Raw genomic sequence first — 16,368 nt, 5'->3', positions numbered from 1 at the left:
GAATAGAGAGGCTTAGTGCCAGAAAAGGCGCATCTTATAGAAGGGTGGCTGGGGGCAGATTTTTTTCAGCCAGGGGGAGCCAAAAACAATGGTCCCTCTCTAGGCTATTAATATCTGCCCTCACTCACTGGCTTTCCCTCTCTGGCAGAGAAAATTGCGCAGGAGCCCAAACAATTTTTTCCCGTGATTATAGCCTTAAATTTAACCCCTAGAGTTCCAAATTTTTCCTAACACAAACTACTAAATTGATTAAACACTGACATATATAAATCATTTTGCTATGACATGGTGTACTGTATGTAAACCATTAAAAACACATGTGACATGCACACATATGAACAAGTCGATAGGACACTGTTCATACCACCCACTGACTCAAACACAAACAAAAGCACAGAATGACAATTGTGCAGAAATATCCTGCAGTAAAACATATACCAGTAGTCAGCAAGTGCTGATAAAAAGATGATAACAAATACAGGGTATTTAGTCGATACTTTTTTTGCAAAACAATGTATACCAAGCTGCTCCACCGCGTCAAGGTAACCCCGATTGAAGCAGTCCCTATCTAGATCCCCAAAATCGTTTATTATTGCTTTTGACATCTCTTGCAAGCCTCAATTCATTATCAGCTTTAGTAATCTGATTTGTGCCCTGCAGGTTCTGCAGACAGCATTATATTCTTATTTAGATATGCCTCCCTCTTTCCATTTTATAAACATTTCTTTCTTCCTTTTTAGCATGTGCTTCAGTTCTGTGTTTATCCATCCTGGTTTCCTTAAATGCTTCCTATTCTTCCCTCTTTTAGGAATTGTTAACAATTGTGCTTTGAGAATTTCATTTTTCAAGATTTCCCATCCTTCCTTGACATTTTTGTCTTTAAGGATATCCAGCCATTGGATCCCTCCAATTCTCTTTCTGAATCCCTTAAAATCTGCCTTTCTGAAATCTAACCTTGACATCTGAGTCTTCACAGGTCTTCCTCCTCTAATTATCCAAAATTCTAATACCAATCCTGGTATGCATGGTCCTCTCACACCCCAATCCTGGTATGCATGGCACCCCATTCTTCATCCTGGTATGCATGGTCCCCTCACCCCCCTTTTCATGGTATGCATGGTCCCCTCACCCCCCTTTCTTGGTATGCATAGTCCCCTCACCCCCCTATCCTGGTATGCATGGCCCCCTCACCCCCCAATCCTGGTATGCATGGTACCCCTCATCCCCAATCTTGGTATGCATGGTAGAATCATAGAATCATAGAACTGTAGAGTTGGAAGGGACCTCCTGGGCCATCTGGTCCAACCCCCTGCTCAAAGCAGGATTCGCTAAATCATCCCAGTCAGATGTCTGTCCAGCCTCTGTTTGAAGACTTCCATTGAAGGAGAACTCACCACTTCTTGTGGCAGCTTGTTCCACTCATTGATCACTCTAACTGTCAAAAAGTTTTTTCTAATATCTAATCTGTGTCTCCTCCCATTCAGTTTCATCCCATTGCTTCTAGTCTTTCCTTGTGCAAATGAGAATAAAGTTGATCCTTCTACAATGTGACAGCCCTTTAGATATTTGTAGACAGCTATTAAGTCTCCTCTCAGTCTTCTCTTTTGCAAACTAAACATTCCCAAATCCTGCAACCTTTCCTCATAAGACAGGGTTTGCAGACCGGTCACCATTCTGGTTGTCCTTTTCTGAACTTGCTCCAGTTTGTTGATGTCTTTTTTAAAATGTGGTGCCCAAAACTGGACACAATATTCCAGATGAGGTCTGACCAAAGAGGAGTAGAGGGAAATAATGACTTCACGTGATCTAGACTGTATGCTTCTGTTAATACATCCTAGAATTGCATTTGCCTTTTTTGCTGCTGCATCACACTGTTGACTCATATTCAGTCTGTGATCTATTATTATACCCAAGTCTTTTTCACATGTGCTGTTGCTTAGGCCTATTCCTCCCATTCTGTATATGCTCTTTTCATTTTTATTGCCCAGATGTAGTACTTTGCATTTCTCCCTGTTAAAAACCATTGTGTTAGTTGCTGCCCACTTCTCCAGTTTATTTATATCTTTTTGAATCCTCTCTCTCTTCTCTAGTATTATCTATCCCTCCTAGCTTTGTGTCATCAGCAAATTTAATCAGTTTACCCTCAATTCCTTCATCTAAATCGTTGATAAAGATGTTGAACAATACAGGGCCCAGGACTGAGCCCTGTGGTACCCCACTTGAGACATTCTTTCAACTGGATGTGCAGCCATTTACGACCACTCTTTGGGTCCGATCACTAAGCCAGTTATGAATCCACCTAACAGTTGCCTTGTCCATTCCATACTTAGTCATTTTTTCAATAAGGATTGTATGAGATACTTTTTCAAATGCTTTGCTGAAGTCAAGATATACTATATCTACAGCATTTCCTTGATCCACCCAATCAGTGATTCCGTCATAGAAGGAAATTAAGTTAGTCTGACATGACTTATTAGTTACAAACCCATGCTGACTCTGTTTAATCACTTCATTCTTACCCAGGTACTGACATACATGTTGTTTAATAATTTGTTCAAAGATCTTTCCTGGTATAGAAGTCAGACTCACCGGCCTATAGTTGCCTGGGTCCACCTTCTTCCCCTTTTTGAAGATAGTAACAACATTTGCTCTTCTCCAGTCTTCTGGGACTTCTCCTGTTCTCCAAGAATTTTCAAAGATTATGGAGAGGGGTTCAAAAATTTCTTCTGCTATCTGCTTCAGTACTCTGGGGTGTAATTCATCTGGACCTGGAGACTTGAATTCATTTAGGTTAGCTAAGTGTTTCCTCACTATCTTTCTGTTTATAGATATCCTGGATTCTTCTATTCCCTTAATAGGACAGTGAAGAACAGTTGATGTTACATTTCCTTTCTGAGAGAAAACAGATGCAAAATAGGAATTTAAAAGTTCGGCCTTCTCAACATCCTGTCTTACCATTTCATCATTTTCATCCTGTAAGAATCCTATAGCATCTTTGACTTTTCTTTTACTTTTGACATATCCTTTATTGTTGCTTTTGACATCTCTTGCAAGCCTCAATTCATTGTCAGCTTTAATAATCTGATTTGTGCCCTGCAGGTTCTGCAGACAGCATTATATTCTTCTTTAGATATGCCTCCCTCTTTCCATTTTAGAAACATTTTTTTCTTCCTTTTTAGCATGTGCTTAAGTTCTGTGTTCATCCATCCTGGCTTCCTTAAATGCTTCCTATTCTTCCCTCTTTTCGGAATTGTTAACAATTGTGCTTTGAGAATTTCATTTTTCAAGAATTCCCATCCTTCCTGGACATTTTTGTCTTTAAGGATATCCAGCCATTGGATCCCTCCAATTCTCTTTCTGAATCCCTTAAAATCTGCCTTTCTGAAATCTAACCTTGACGTCTGAGTCTTCACAGGTCTTCCTCCTCTAGTTATCCAAAATTCTAAAATAGCATGGTCGCTACCTCCTAGGGTCCCAGCCACTTTTACCTCCTCAACCATTTCCTCCCTGTTTATAAGGATTAGATCCAAGGTAGCAGTTCCCCTTGTTTTCTCCCCTACCGTTTGGAAGATAAAGTTGTCAGCAAGAGAGGATAAGAATTTCCTTGACCTGTTAGTTTTGCCTGAGAGAGATTCCCAACAAATGTCTGGATAGTTGAAATCTCCCATGACCACTATGTCATTTTTTTTGGAGAACTTGGCCATTTGATGCATAAAGAGTTCATCCATATCTTCAGTTTGCACAGGTGGCCTGTAGTAAATGCCTACAATGGTGTCCTTTCCATTTTTCTGTCCTTGTATTCTTACCCAAACAGTTTCCACAGAACTCCCAGTCTCTGAAGCTTCAATCTCTGTGCAGATATACGCGTTTCTAACATACAATGCGACACCTCCTCCTCGTTTATCAAGTCTGCTTCTTGCAAATAAGTTGTATCTTTCTAGTCTTGTATTCCAATCATGAGTATTGTCCCACCAAGTTTCAGTGATTCCAATGACATCATATTTCTTTTCCTGTGTTAGTAGTTCCAATTCTCCTTGTTTGTTGCCCATGCTTTGTGCATTAGTATAGAAACATTTTAGTTTGTGATTGGTTTCTCTTTCTCCAATATTTTTATTAATTAGATTCTTTTGTCTTTGTTCTTCCTTTCCACTTCTAATAGCATTTGTCAGGTGTATGGCTTTTTCTGGTCTTTTGCTTCCCTTCCCATATTGTTCTAGTTTAAAGCTCTCCTTACAAGTGTAGCAAGGCGACTTCCAAATACATGTTTTCCAGTCTTCGTAAGGTGCACCCCATCTCTAGCAAGTAGTCCATCGGAAAGGTAATTCACTCCGTGATCCAGAAATCCAAATCGTTGCTGACGGCACCATCGACGTAGCCAGTTGTTCACCTGCAGAATCTTATTCCACCTCCTTGTTCCATGGCCATCCACTGGGAGGATGGAAGAGAAGACCACCTGCGCTCCCAGTTCTTTCACTTTCTTGCCTAAGTCTTCAAAGTCTCTGCAGATGGTTTCCAGGTCGTTTCTTGCGGTGTCATTTGTTCCCACATGTAGTAGCAGGAATGGGTAGTCATCTTTAGGTCTGAAGAGTCCTGATATCCTGTCAGACACATCTTTAATTTTTGCACCTGGAAGACAGCACATTTCTCTTGAAGTTATATCTGGTCTGCAGATAGCGGCTTCTGTTCCTCTCAACAGGGAATCCCCCATGACCACCACTCTCCGTTTCTTCTTCACAACATTTTTCTTTCTCCATCCCGGAGGACTCTGAAGGCGTACAAGGTTGCTGTTTGTGGGCAAAGTCTTATCCTGATGTATTTCTTCATCGTTTTCCTGCATGAGAGCCTGGTACTGGTTCCTGAGAAGTATGGGTGCTGACTGCCTCCTGATCCTCCTGCTTCTCTGGGTCACATGTCTCCATTCCTCTGTTTCTTTAGGTGCACTTCGAATTTCTTCTCTTTCTGTAACATGAAGAGATAATTCTGCTCTGTCTAAGAACTCTTCACCTTCCTTAATGATCTTCAACGTAGCTAACCTCTCTTCGAGACTTTGCAACTTTTCCTCCAACAGGGACACAAGCTTGCATTTGTGGCATGTGAAGTTTGGCTTTTCCACTGGTAAATCTGTGAACATGTAGCAAGAAATGCAGCCCACCAAATGGCTCCTGGCCTCTTCCATATTGAGATTTCTTAAGGACGATGAAAGATGATCCAAAATTCGCCCGCCGATAGGCGTGCGGTTTTCCGATTTCCTCTTTTCAGCTGCAACGGCCAAAACCCAGTGATCGTTGAGCTCGTGGAGACTCTTCACTTATCCCAGAAGGCACTGGGAATATGCAAATGATCTCCTCAAGACTCTTCCCCTGGTTTTCCGATTTCCTCTTTACAGCTGCAACGGCCAAAACCCAGTGATCGTTGAGCTCGCGGAGACTCTTCACTTATCCCAGAAGGCACTGGGAATATGCAAATGATCTCCTCAAGACTCTTCCCCTCCTATCCTGGTATGCATGGACTCCTCAGCCCCTCTCCTGGTATGCATGGTACCCTTCATCCCCCAATCCTGGTATGCATGGTACCCCTCATCCCCCAATCCAGGCAAGCATTGTACCCCTCATCCCCCAATCCAGGCAAGCATTGTACCCCTCATCCCTTAATCCTGGTATGCATGGTACCCCTCATCCCCCAATCCTAGTATGTATGGTCCCCTCACCCCGTATCCTGGTATGCATGGTACCCCTCATCCCACAATCCTGGTATGCATGGTACCCCTCATCCCCCAATCCTGGTGTGCATGGTCCTTTCACCCCCCCTATCCTGGTATGCATGGTCCTGTCATCCCCCAATCCTGGTATGCATGGTACCTTTCATCCCCCAATCCTGGTAAGCATGGTCCTCTCACCTCCTCTTTCGTGGTATGCATGGTCCCCTCACCCCCCTATCCTGGTATGCATGTTCCCCTCACCCCCCCTTTCCTGGTATGCATGGTCCCCTCACTCCTATTAAAACTACACACATACAAAAAAAACCATTTATACTCACCCTTCTTTCCTGTGCTCCAGCGCTGTCACCACGTTCTGCTGGAGGCCGGGGGAGGAGTCTGGTGCCAGAGTCCTCGCATGCCCATAGCGCTGTCCGGCGCCATTTTGCTGATGACACACTGCATGTGTGTCTTCAGTAAAATGGCGCCGGATCACGCTATGCGCATGCGCGATTCTGGCCGCACTCCCGCCCCGGTCTCCGGCCGAAGAGAAGCGCTGCGGCAACGCTCCTCCCGGTCAGGTAAGTATGTAAGTATGGCGTCGGAGATGGCAGTATGCAGTGTGTACGATACCGCCATCTCCGGTGCCATACACACTCCTCACCGCTGGCTGCCTCATTCTGTCTGGAGCCAGACTGCGCAGGCGCATCGCGCTTACGCAGTCTATAAAGGCTTCGGGCAGAGTGACGCTTACAGCGTTATGTCATAGATATATTTATATAGAAAACAAAAAAAAAAACATGTTTCTGCCCGGTTTCGAACCGGGGACCTTTCGCGTGTGAGGCGAACGTGATAACCACTACACTACAGAAACTTCCTTGTGAGCTGTGACTTCCCATATGTTTGCATTGGAAGGTCAATTCTGCATGTGGACGCCTATGATGTCTTGTGGCAGGACATGCAGGACGCGTCTTCTTTTCATCATTTGAAATTTGTTGCGTCAGGCCTACATATAAAAAAATTACGCTTGGGGAAATTTATTAAGACTGGCATAGTGCACTCTAGTCTTAATGAAGCCCAAGCTGTATTACGCTTAATGAATCAGGTGCGTCTGGTACCCAGCGTACACCACCGTCGGGGGCTGGTGTATATTTGTAGAGTAAGTTATGCCAATTTAGAGGCGCAACTTATGATGAATTTGACAGGTGGTCCCCATCCCACCCAAATCAGCATAGTTCACCATGACCGGCGTGTAAATGCTAAATGTCGCAATATTGTTGCGGATCTTCAACAACAATTTAGTAATTGTTATTTCATTTACATCATTTATTTGCGGTATAGACAATTTTATTCTTCGGGTCAGTACGATTACAGCAATACTAGATTTATATTGTTTTTATTCTTTGCTACTCTTACACATTAAACGCACTGTATTTGTGTTTTGCATCACCATATTCTGAGAGCTGTAACTTTTCTATTTTTCTGCCAGCAAAACTGTGTGAAGTCTTTGTTTCTGTGGGAGGAATAAAAGCATTTCTGCGGTACCATTTTGGGGTACTTAACATTTTTTGATTGCTTTCTGATTTTTTGAAGACCAAAGAAACAATAATTGATCAGAAATTATCTTTACTTTTTTATGCCTTTCCCCGTGCAGTATATAAGTGATAAGACGACTTTATTCTTCGTATTAGTATGTTTGCAGTCATAGCAGATTTAGGTTAAGTTTTCGCTTTGAGCTTTTGACGCTGTGTATTTTGGCTGCACCAAAAACTCAGCGTGTTACAGTTCCAGCAAATTGGATGGGATTTATAGAGATCTCGTGAGTACTGTTGCTTTTTTTCGCAGCGTAAACTGACCTGCGTGTTTCGGATCTGCAGTATGTTGTCTTGTGGGTTCACTAAGTTTTCTGTGCAGATTTTCCCTGTAGAATTTCATTAGATGCAGAAATCTGCAGGTAAAAAACGCATGTAATCTGCACATGAAAGCATCAAGTTTTGTCAAAGCCAACAGAATCAAAAACACAATACAAATGCATGTAAAAAAAAAAGTACTCAAATATCCAATAAAAAAATAATTTTGCTGATAAGTTAGAAATGCTGCAAAAATCTGCTACATCAAAAACTTACCAAATACACATCGTGGGAACTTACCCGTGTATATTTTTTTTATTGTTTCCTACTTTTTACACTAAAAAGAATAGGTTACAAAAACTAACTTGTTTTGCATGGCCATATTGTAAGACCTGTGACTTTGTAATTTTTCTGCTGATAAGGTCCCGTTACATTCAGCGATGCACCAGCGATCCCGACAATGATACGACCCGATCAGGATTGCTAGTGCATCGCTAAATGGTCGCTATTGAGCTGCCAAACAGGCAGATCTCACCAGCGATCCAGCGATGCTCGACGGTCGCTCTTACCTGTCAGACGGCACCGATGATGACGACTTCCGCCTGCGTCCATGCGGTGCTAGTCGGCACCAGCGGGATGCCAATGAGGAGAAAATGGCCCAGGACGTTCTCGCGCGATCAGCGATATCCAGCGGGGGAGTCGGTCGGAGGTAAGTGTCACACAACGCGAGATCGCTAGCGATATTGCTATGTGTAAAAGGCCCTATAGTCACGTGAGAGCTTGCTTTATCAGGGCCGAGTTGTTTGCTCCTCCTCTTCCCAGAACCATAAAATTTTTATTTTTCGGGCAAAATTGCCATCTGAGGGCTTGTTTTTTGCAGGACAAGTTGTACTTTTGAACTACACCATTGGTTTTAACATATCATGTACTGGAAAGCGGGAAAAAAATTCCAAGTGCGGTAAAATTGCAACAAAAAGCAATTCCACAGTTTTATTTTTTTTCTACCATGTTCACTAAATGCTAAATCTGTGACCTGCCATTATGATTCTCCAGGTCGTTAGGAGTTCATAGACACCAAACATGCCTAGGTTCTTTTTTTATTTAGGTGGTGAAAAAGAAATCAAAACTTTGGTAAAAAAAAAAAAAGGTGCCATTTTCCAAGACCTGTAGCGTCTCCATTTGTCGTGATCTGGGGCTGGGTGAGGGCTTATTTTTTTGTGCACTGAGCTGACATTTTTATTGAAGCCATTTTGGTGTAGATAGGATCTTCTGATCGCCCATTATTACATTTTAATGCAATGTTGTGGCGACCAAAAAAAGTAATTCTGACATTTTGAATTTTTTCTTCTTATGCTGTTTAGAGATCAGGTTAATTCTTTTTTTCATTGATAGATCGGGCGATTGTGAATGCAGCGATACCAATATGTGTATATTTGATTTTTTTTATTGTTTTATTTTGATTGGGGCGAAAGGAGGGTGATTTGAGCTTTTATATCTTTTTTATATTTTTTAAAACATTTTTTACTTTTTGCATGCTTCAATACTTTCCATCGGAGACTAGAAGCTGCAATTGTTTGATTGCATCTACTACACATAGGTGATGATCAGATTGCCTGTGTGTAGCAGAAATGCTTACTTGCTGTGAGCGCCGACTACCGGGCGACGGTCATAGCAATCCGGCAATAACAACCATAGAGGTCTGCTTCTGACCTCTGGTTGTCATACCGACCCATTGGTGACCCGTGATCACATGACGGGTCACCCATGGGCGGGATTTCTGATGCACTTCCGCTAAGCGCTAGTCAAGTGCCGCTGTCAGATTGACAGTGACATTTAACAGGTTATCAGTCGCGGTTGGATATTGATTCCATCCGCAGCTGTTAGAGGCACATGCTGACATGTTCCGGGAAAGGTGTGGACTCAGAGCCAGCGCCCATATCAAAGGGAGGGATTCTGATGTGGGCATATTACGCCCAATGTCGGAAAGGGGTTAATGGTGTTACATGTTAAATAATGTAACAGTATAGAAGCTTGAGTTACTCTGATGCGGTGATACCAAAATACGAGTACTTTTTTACTTTTCTTGTTACATAAATGTGGTTTTGATAGTGAATCATTTTTCAGTCACTTTTTTCATTCTATAATTTGTGCTTTTTAATTTCTTTATACATTTTGTTGAAGTTTTTTTTAAATTGAAGACTTGAATATTGAATCCTCTCATCGCTGACCTATTACACTGTATGATGGAATTTGGCGACGGATTCTGTTTTTTTAACTGAGCTTGCTCAGTTTACCTCTGGTCACTGGTGTCAGCTGATGGGACAACTGATCCCATCATCCGACACCTACTACCACTAAACTGCAGTGAGAGCAGGAGCCGCGGATGGGAGTATTCATCTGCCGCTCCTGCGCTGAATATAAATAAAAATTTTTAAAAAAGCGTGGGTCTCCCCCTATTTTTGATAACCAGCCAGATGAAATTCACAGCTGGGGGCTGCAACACTCAGTTGTCAGCTTCAGCAAGGCTAGTTATCAAGAAGAGAGGGGTTTCCACGCTTTTTAAAAAAAAAATATTTAAATAAATTAATTAAATGGCGTAGATTCCCCCCCATTTTTGACAACCAGTCTTGCTAAAGCAGACAGCTGGGAGCTGGTATTCTCAGGCTGGTAAGGGGCCATTGATCTTGGCCCCCCAGCCAAAAATAGCAGCCCGCAGCTGCCCAGAAAAGGCGCTTTGCCCGACTCTTCCCACTTGTCCTGTAGTGGTGGCAAGTGGGGTAATAAGGGGTTAATGTCACCTTGCTATTGTAAGGTGACATTAAGCCTGGGTTAGTAATGGAGAGGTGTCAATAAGACACCTAGCCATTACAGAGTTATTCAAGGGATAAAAAAACACACACTCAATAAGAATAAAGTCTTTTAATGAAATAAATAAACACACAGGTTTTCCATCTTTATTGTTCTCCTAATCCAATCAAAGTCCTTGATCTCCTGAAAGAAATAAAAAATAAAAAAACAACAATATGCCCATACCTGTCTGGCAAACAGTCAAGTCTCACGGTGTAATCCATATCTGAGGGGTAAATACTTTACAACCGGAGCCGTGCTAATGTGACCACCCCGGCTGTAAAGCACTGAGGAATGAAATGCTGGGAGCGGAGGTTCAGTGACTAGCGCTGAAGTTACAAAAGCTCCACCCCCTCACAGCCTGACCTAGAGTGAACTCTGAAGCGTGGGAAAATCCAAGGGAAGAGGTTACCGCAAGTAATGTATCTATTCTATCTATCTATCTATCTATCTATCTATCTATCTATCTATTCTTTCTATCTATATATCTATTCTTTCTTTCTATCTATCCTTTCTATCTCTATTTAAAAAAAACGGACGAAACGGATGAAAAAACGGATCCTTCGCATCAGTTTTTTACAATCTATGATGGATTGTGACTGATGCCAAAAAACTGATGTGTGAAAGGGGCCTAAGCGTCACTACCACCACCTCTCCATTTGTGATATAAACCTTATTTTGATTTCCTTGGCTTATCTTTAGAGGCATCACCCATTCACCCCATGCACTTATGTCCTGTTATAACATCTCTGAAATATTATGCCTTTGTCTCAGTCATTCATTTGTAAACCTGCCTGAAGAAGGAGCATCTGTTCTCTGACAGCTTACAAATATAATTATCTGGCTAGCATAGAAAGCTATCACTGCTAGAATAATGTAATATTTTTTTGGGATAAAAGTATTTGCATCAATGTGTCTAAGGAAAAAAAATAAACATGTTTCTGCCCGGTTTCGAACCGGGGACCTTTCGCGTGTTAGGCGAACGTGATAACCACTACACTACAGAAACTCCCATGCACATTATCACTTGCCTATTAGTCTCCCATGCTGCTCGGTGTCTGGCAGCTATGAAAAGTATATTTTTCTTTGAATCACTATGGTGTTTCAAACCATACCTGGCTGAGATCGCTCACCCAGTGTCTGATACATGCAGCTCACTCCAGAGGGAGAATGTATCACATGTCAGGTTCTCTTTAAACCTGATATAATTTTCCAGCATGTACCAGATTACAGCTGTATATTAGTGGGGGTTTATGCACTAATTATGAGCTTTTAATAAAATTAATTGGATCAGATAAATGAGCGAGGTGTAATCTCAAATCAAAGTCTTTGTGTTTATGAAAGTTTGATTTCCCCATGTAGCTCCTGTAAACCAGAGTTTGTTCCGTAGGCTACAATTTATGCAATATGAGATCATATATACTTATAAAAGAATGTTTCCTTTGTGTGCGAGCCTAACGTGATAACCACTACACTATAGAAATGCCTTTGATGGTTGTGATGACCCAAGTTTTGCATTGGGAGGTCAATGGTGCTTGTGGATGTTTGTCCCTATGACGTACTGTGACATGACGTGTAGGACATGTCTTCCTTTTTCTTGTGTTTTTATCATTGCGAGGGGTTTGCACATGACATGAGTGTAAAGGTAAGAAGTTAATCTCAATTCACAAACTTCCTTTGATGTTTTGAGTTCCAGATAAATCCCCCAAAGTCCTCACAACTCAGATACAGAAGCAGCCACCACTCACCAAACAAGTTGGGTGGTGAGTCCCATAAAACACACCCTGCTGTCACAGAGTTACACACTCTTAAAAAGGTTCTTCTTTATAGTACACTATTAATTTGTCCAAAGGTGTCACATAAAAGAATATGTTGGTTGTGGAGAGCTTAACCAACCGACTGAGCTTAATTCTCTTTATTATTGTTTTGTATGAATTTGTATCACGTAATATCAAGCAGAACTAAGTCTGCTGACTCTGTGCTACTGTTAATTCATGTTCCAATAAAGATTATATTTATTTGTTTATTTATTTTACTCACTTATATAGTACTATTAATTCCACAGCACTTTACAGACATTATCATTACTTGTGTAATGTAGCCACATAGCCCATCTACAGAGTATAATATCCCCACATAGCCCCCGACATAGTATGTTGTCCCCACACAGGCCCCTACATAGCATGATATCCCCAAACAGCCTTACATAGTATTACATCCCCACACAGACCCCATGCTCAGTAAGATGTCCCTACACAGCCCCCTACATAGTCTTATATCCCCATACTCAGCCCCCTTGCGCACAATGATGTCTCCAACAGCCCTCTTGCACACTTTGATGTCCCCACATAGCTCCATACATTGTATGCAGACCTACAAAGCCCCCTATACATCACGATGTCCACAAACAGTCCCTACACAATTTGATGTCCCCACACAGCTCTCTTACATAGCATGATGTCCCCATGCTCAGTATGATATACCCACACAAGCCCCTTGCACAGTCCCCTTGTGCAGTATGTCTCTACACAGCCCCTATCACAGCACAATGTTCTCACACAGCCTCTTACACAGCACAATGTCTCCACACAACTCCTTGCACACTATGATGTCCCCACACAGCCACCTTGCACACTGATGTCCCCACACTGCCCCCTTGCACTATGATATCTCCACACAGCCACTTGCACACTATGATGTCACCAAACAGCCCACTTTCACACTATGATGTCCCCACTCAGCCCCCTTGCACACTGATATCCCCACACAGCCTCCTTGCACACTATTGGGTCACCCTCCCAGGGCTGTGGGGTACTCGGTACCGGGCCCGATGACCTTCATTAGGAGATGTCACGGCAGCAGTGACCCGGTCCGTGGCCCTTGGCACCCATTATAAAAGAGGTTGTTTCAGTGTGCTTGTAGTGATGAAAGTGACGCCACCTGTGGTGTTCAGCAATGAAGATATAAGCCGACGCTGCAGACAGATCCTCTGGGACAGATGGTGTGGTGCAGCAATGATGGTATAGCCCTCCACAGGCAGGGCTGTAGTCCCAGGGCAGAGTAAATGGAGTAACACGTAGATGGTGCCGTGTCAGGTGCAAGGGATGTAGCAGTGCTGGGCAGGTTGGCGCAGGAATAAGTGGAGGACACCAGGGCATGTAGTTCCAAAGCTTTACTCACAGTCTGTTGTACAAACAGGTGCCTGCCTCCGTGCCGTGTCCTCCGGGTCAGGAGCTCAGCCAACCTCCAGGCCCGATGGAATACTCCTTTCCAACACTCCGCCAACATATGTGCATTTTCTGAACGCCTCCTCTTATAGTGCCTTTGAATAAAGTACTCCTAGTACTGAGTTACACTGGAGTTCCTCCTGTCCGATGTTCTTATGAACTCTACTTGTACGGCAGACAGCTGTAGCCTGCTTCGGGGACTCCTTGCTACTAAGTCCCGGCTCACTATTATGTTGATGTTGTGCCCCCAAGTCTGGTGTGGGAATAAAGTGGTCACTACTTCTGTTCCTCCGGTGTCTGCTTCAGGACCATTAGTATCCGTACAACCTCGGGGACCAGACCCCGGCCTTGCGCTTAGAACTTCTAGGAAGGGTTCTCTTCTAACCCAAGTCCTCTGTTCTCTTTTATTCCTCACGTTCCGTACTGATCTTCCTCTCTATGGAGAGTCAGGCTTCCAGTCTGCGTTGCTCTCTCTCTCTTCCTTTCCCGTGCCAGCAGACCCAGGTCACTGGGATCTGCAGCACCACTTCCATTCATCTATCCCTCTCTCCGGGGATCTTCTTCTCTCCAACTCTCTAACCAACTGAGTGACTGACTAATCCTAAACTCTTCCCGCTCTTTGTAATGTCATCTAACTCCACCCACCTCCCAACACGTTTCGTGTTCCAAGCAGGGAGCCACCAATGGGTGCTTTGCTATACTCCAAGCAGGGAGCCACCGAAGGTGCTTTGCTGCACTACTTTGTGGTCTGGGGTGCCGGTGTTGGAGTGTGGTCAGGAGTCACCACCTTACCTGGATGGTGGGATACCACACCTCAGGAGGAGGTGCAGTACCTCTGTGGCGACTGAGCCTCAGGGGTGCCACACTATGATGTCCCCACCCAGCCCTTTTGCACACAATTATGTCCCCACACAGCCCACTTCCACACTATGATGTCCCCACACAGCCTCTTTGCACACTGATATCCCCACACAGCCTCCTTGAACACTATGATGTCATCAAACAGCGCCCTTGCACACTAAGATGTCACAAAACAGTCCCCTTGCACACTATGATGTCACCAAACAGTCCCCTTGCACACTATGATGTCCCCGCACAGCCCCCCTGCACACTATGATGTCCCCACACAGCCCCCTTTCACACTATGATGTCCCTGCACAGCCCCCTTTGTTGTGAACTCATTTTCTGGTCTACCAGTTGTGAGTTCTCCTTCCGGGCTCCCTCTGGTGGTAACAGGAGGTAGTGAGGTTGATTTAATTAGTAGAGATCTGCCACCTGATGATGAGGATAACGATTCGATCTCTGGAATCTCAGACTGGATTTAAGACAGCCGACACCCTATTCTGGTGCTGGTGATTCCTTCTGGCTTTTCAGGTCTTGGTTTTCAGCTCTGTTCCAGTCATCTCAAGCTAAGTGTTTCTGCTAATGTTCACACTTGATTTTGTTGGTTTATTCAGTTTTTAGTGTGGTCAGCCAGCCCCGACTGGGGCTGTGCTGAATTTCCACTCTTATTTATCTGTATTTGCCAATTTGCTTTTTGTCCCTTAATAGAGTGGCCTCTTTTTTGCTCTGTCTCAGAATATTTCAGAATGCTGATATAGTGGGAGAAGTCTAGTGACTTCAGGGTTAATTTTGTTATCAGAAGTGTTGGACTTTATTTTTGTAGGTTTTTGGGCAGATTGCAGACAGTGTCTTTCCTTTCCTGTCCTTTCTAGTTAGTTTGGGCCCCATCATTTGCTCAGCCTATTTTCCTGCCTGTGTTTGTGTTTTCATCTTGTTTCACCATAAATACATGTATGGGGGCTGTCTATTCCTTTGGAGTCTGCTCTGGGGCAGTTAGTTTTCCCCTTTTCTTGCTTTAGGCTTATTTAGTCCTCCGGCTGTGACGAGGCTTCTAGATTCATCGTAGAAATGCTCCACGGCTGCTGCTAGTTGTGTGGTTAGGATCAGGGGTCTGCAATCTGCATAGTTACCAACCTCTCTGGTTTTCTGTGACTTAGCTTGTTTAGCTTTCCTCCTCGGTGACCCATTCATAACACCCCCTGCACACTATGATGTCCCCACACAGCCCCCTTGCACACTATGATGTCCCCACACAGCCCCCTTGCACACTATGATGTCCCCACACAGCCCCCTTGCACACTATGATGTCCCCGCACAGCCCCCTTGCACACTATGATGACCCCGCACAGCCCCCTTGCACACTATGATGTCCCCACACAGCCCCCTTGCACACTACGATGTCCCCACACAGTCTACTTCCACACGTGATAACCACTGCAGAAACTTCCGTGTATTGGTTTCCATTCTCATTTGTGCTAAGACAAAATTAGTTGAAGTAGATAAATGATCAAGGTGTAGCCTCAAACTAAGGTCTCTGTCTCTATGTGTTAGGAAAATTTGTTTTACTCATATATCTCCTTAAAGACATACTTTTCTTAAAACTAGTAAGCAGAGCTTTTTCTACTTTTGAAAAGCAGTTGAGGGCTACAGTTTTCATCTTACCCTTAGGGCAGAGTCACACAACCATTTTCTCCACATCCGAGAAAAATGATCCTATTATTTTGATCAAATTTTCATCAGCATGGCATCAATTTTTCTCATTCATGTGAGAAAAGAAAACCCTTCCCCATTCTGTCAGTCCATGAAAATAGGACCGGACTGCACATTCAAGTGCAGTCTCATTTTTTTCTCAATGACCTATAGACTTGCGTTGTTGTTTTTGATCCAACAATTAGATCAAAATTGG

At 43.4% G+C, this 16,368-nt stretch overlaps 2 non-coding genes across 2 annotated transcripts; both read right to left on the bottom strand.

The window, feature by feature from the left end:
- Positions 1 to 6,496: 6,496 nt before the first annotated feature.
- TRNAV-CAC (transfer RNA valine (anticodon CAC)) lies at positions 6,497 to 6,569 on the bottom strand. Its single transcript has one exon. It is a non-coding gene; the product is annotated as a tRNA-Val (tRNA).
- Positions 6,570 to 11,328: 4,759 nt separating this feature from the next.
- Positions 11,329 to 11,401, bottom strand: TRNAV-AAC (transfer RNA valine (anticodon AAC)). Its single transcript has one exon. It is a non-coding gene; the product is annotated as a tRNA-Val (tRNA).
- Positions 11,402 to 16,368: the final 4,967 nt, after the last annotated feature.

Source organism: Dendrobates tinctorius, unplaced genomic scaffold, assembly GCF_039654945.1.
Source record: "Dendrobates tinctorius isolate UK_male_01 unplaced genomic scaffold, ASM3965494v1 ptg000228l, whole genome shotgun sequence".
Taxonomy (NCBI): domain Eukaryota; kingdom Metazoa; phylum Chordata; class Amphibia; order Anura; family Dendrobatidae; genus Dendrobates; species Dendrobates tinctorius.
The sequence above is the reverse complement of the archived record's forward strand: the minus strand, read 5'-3'. Positions and strand labels throughout refer to the sequence as shown.